Here is a 3,677-nt window from a genome sequence, read left to right as displayed (position 1 = left end):
AGCGGAAGCCGAAATCGAAAAATATGTCCACATGTTTAGAGATAGAGGTGTCGATAAAAATAAAATACGGACATGAAGGCATCATGATTATTCTTATAACAGCAACATAAATAGATTTTTGTCATATGACTTCTTATGCTCAAGTAACAATCAATTCACAATGTCAAGTATGGTTCAGAAACTTCATTGAAAGCTAACAAACTATAATCTCGGTCATTGAAGCAATTGCAATTTATCATAACGTCAAAAAGAGTCAAGAATAGAGCTTTTCAGCAAGTCACTACAAGGATACCCTCTATAAAGCAACACGAATTCTACAACAATTTGATTATACGTTGCAAAATTTATAGTAGATACACATATAAGCGGTGCAGCATAATACGTTGTAGAGCTGCACCTCATGGTCCTATCCCTGTACATATATGAAAAAAAAACAGAAAGAACAGAGGGACGAGAAACAGATCTTCCCGATTCCCCTTATCTCTCCCACCTCGCCCTTTATCCCTCCCACCTCGCCGCCACCCACCGCCTCCTCTTCCTTCTCCTACCCACCTCGCCACCGGCCCTCCCCCTCCTCTTCACCCACGCAGCTCCAGAGGCTGCAGTATCCGCAGCATCTCCTACCCGCCCATCCCTCTCGCCTCCCATTTCTCTCTTCACGCTGCTCCTCGCTGCGCCACCGGCGACGGCTGATTCAGGCGACGCTCGGCGAATCCAGCCACCGCGAAGAACAACCCGAGCTCTTCTCGCACCGCGGCGTCCTCCCATCCGACTAGATCCGGCGCTGGAAGCCACCAAAGCCCATCCGCGACCCCCCCCCATGGCTAGGGTTTCGAGCATAGGCGACGGCGCCGGTTGCCATGTCGTCCTCCTCTCGTCCATTGAGTGCACCCCTCCCTTGGCTTCATCATCTGTCTCCCCCTGTCTATAACATCTTCTCTTCTCATGTAGATGTGGAGGGAGGAACGGCCAGTGGACAACCTTGCTGCTGCTCGGGATGAAGGAGACATGGAGCCAGGTGAGTCGTTCTACTCCTCTCTGCTCTGGTTGGTGGCACATCAGGAGCCATTTTTGTTCTGGTGGTGTTAGGATTTTCCACTGTTTGGGCCCAAGTGCCTGCTGTTGTGGTCAATTTGATCTTGTTGTGCTGCTACAGTGTTAATTGATGCTTCGATTGAACTGCAAGATTAATCCCTAGTGCTACCACCATAGATTCGATGAAGTAGGGCATACTTGTTGCAGGTATCCAATGAGCAAGAAGGCAGTTGGTTTTCGTTTTGAGAATTTTTATGTTGTGCTCCTGCAATTTGAGGCTCTAGTGAGAAATTGCAGCCTACATGTCTATTTTGGTGGATTTTGATTGCCTAACGCTTTGGCTGCCTCTATCCTCATGATGCATCGACGCACGTTCCCCTCTCTCCACTTCCTACAACTAATTGTATATATGAATTAATTTGAGAAGTGCAGGTTGATGCAGAGCTATGAGGCTTGGTCGCTTCGATGCGGTCCTGGAGGCATAAAACGCACATGATGTTCACAAGCATGGTGGCAGTAAGGTGCAGATGGATCTAACTAATGCTACCAAGTAATATACTGATCAATTCTATGTTACTTTTTTGATGGATATCCCTGATTTGATTGCAAATAATTTCCTAAGCTTTGAAACTAATTTGTTTTCTCAAATACACAAGTAATTTGTTCTGTTGAAAATTTAATTCATGCCTCAGATTGCGTGTAGATCTGTTGACCGGTTCCTAATGAACTCCAAAATAGAGAAGCGCCATGATGTACCATGGCTTGAGGAGATGCATATGTCGGCATTTTTTTGTGTATTGCTGGGACATGGTTTGCATCACTACATTCTAAGGTCATTTTCTTTCTTTCCCCCCTGTAATTTAATGTAATGCATGACTCCTTCCTTTCTAATGTTGGTTGGTAATGTATGAGCCTAACCTGAAATTTGTGCACACATCAGCATCAACCTAAAATCATAGATGCAACGTTAATTGAAAAAGGCATTCCATCAAAAGATAAAAAGAATCTGAGTATTAGCCTGCTAGGCTCCCTCCCTATGTTTTTCATTGTTTGTTGTGACGATATAATGGAGAAGCCCTTCCAAGTAAACTAATACTACTGCAGTTACTAATCCTTTCTGTATTGCTAAATGATGGGACGGAGGGAGTAGAATTTAGTTTGAGCTTGATTTCGTATTAGTGCAATATATATTTCACAATAGGTGATTTAAACTTTGATTAGCTCAACAATTTATTAATTAAGATGTTATGGCCATTAAGATATCCATGCTTGGAGATTTATAATAGATTTTCTTGCAGATATCTTCTTGGTAAATACATCACTAGAAAATCTACACCATCATATATCGTCCAGTCGATGCTCTGATCATGTTTGTGATTTTATTTTGTATTCAGTGTACATTATTTGCTAAGACTGCCATGCGTTGTTCAACTAGTACAACTTTCCTGATTATTTAGTTTTGCTAACACCCTGGATATATACATGAGGACAGTCCTCCATTTTGAATTTCATTCAGATGATAAACTTTTCCATAAAATCTCAATATAGAAACTAGGATAAAATATTGTGACATTTGCAATTGATGGTTCAAGAAAATACTGCTAATGTAATCAACACCTTTAGAAAATAGCCACTCGAAAGTTTAAACAATAAAGGTTTATAGGTACATATTTATTTTGCAAATTATGATAAATGTCGCGTAACTTCCATCATCTGGGCGGAGGTGCCATACTTTTCTCATTTACACAAGTGTATCTCCCACTATCAAACCTCCTTTTAAAACTATTTTGTTCAAGCTAATAGGCTAAACAACAAGATATCTAAGTGGGCAGTCTCTAGAGACTTTGCTGCTACATAGAGATAACACGACTTAGTATTTTTAGTGTTTGTATGCTTTCAACCTTTGTATGCGTGTAATACCTTGCCTCATCACTACTTGCATCATGTCAATGCATTGTGTATTAACAATTCAATTTGTTATTTTTTTGTAGATTCAAAAGATATATGGATGATTATATGGGTGCGTGGCAAGTATACTGCAATGATGATGATGTTCCAGTTCATGATGATGATGACGATGGATGCTTTTGGTTTTGTTAAGTACTAGGGACATTGTTGATGTTGCTAGATGATGTTCCTCAGTTATGATTTAGTTTAGTTGTAGGGATGCTGATGGATTCTTCCAGTTAAAAGTTGTAGGGATGCTGATGGATTCTTCCAGTTAAAGTTTCACTTCGCTGTGAAGAAAATATTTAGATTATGCAACATATTTGGATGATGTTCCTCATGTAATATACACTACTGTAATCCAAAAGTTTTATCCAATAAATGATTTCTTCCCCTCCTAAGTATTTTCTCTTATTTTTTCCTATGTTTGGAGCATTAATTTAATTGATGGCAATATATGTAATCATAATAATATTCACATTATATATGTACCAAGACATGAAGTGTTGGAAACTCTTTGTTGAAAGCAATGAGATTTGGATTCTTGTACATTTAGCACCAACGTATTAAAGTGTAGTAATAGTTGGTTTTATGTGTTGTACTTTTGCAACGGTTCCTTTGACCAACGGCTATATAAGTGTTGCGTTACGAGCTAGCAACACTGGATAAGGCTACGCATCAAAAACCGTTGGTAA

The 3,677-nt window shown here is 40.1% G+C and overlaps 1 long non-coding RNA gene across 3 annotated transcripts; it reads left to right on the top strand.

Moving 5' to 3' along the window:
- The first annotated feature begins 464 nt into the window (after nucleotides 1-464).
- Nucleotides 465-3,383, top strand: LOC119366045. Of its 3 annotated transcripts, none has more exons than XR_005175900.1 (4): nucleotides 465-1,018; nucleotides 1,468-1,585; nucleotides 1,739-1,867; nucleotides 3,027-3,383. It is a non-coding gene; the product is annotated as an uncharacterized LOC119366045 (long non-coding RNA). The 3 variants fall into 3 exon arrangements; XR_005175898.1 differs by having other exon boundaries at nucleotides 1,728-1,867; XR_005175899.1 differs by having other exon boundaries at nucleotides 1,463-1,585; nucleotides 1,728-1,867.
- Nucleotides 3,384-3,677: the final 294 nt, after the last annotated feature.

This window comes from Triticum dicoccoides, chromosome 2B (assembly GCF_002162155.2).
Source record: "Triticum dicoccoides isolate Atlit2015 ecotype Zavitan chromosome 2B, WEW_v2.0, whole genome shotgun sequence".
NCBI classification, from domain to species: domain Eukaryota; kingdom Viridiplantae; phylum Streptophyta; class Magnoliopsida; order Poales; family Poaceae; genus Triticum; species Triticum dicoccoides.
The sequence above is the reverse complement of the archived record's forward strand: the minus strand, read 5'-3'. Positions and strand labels throughout refer to the sequence as shown.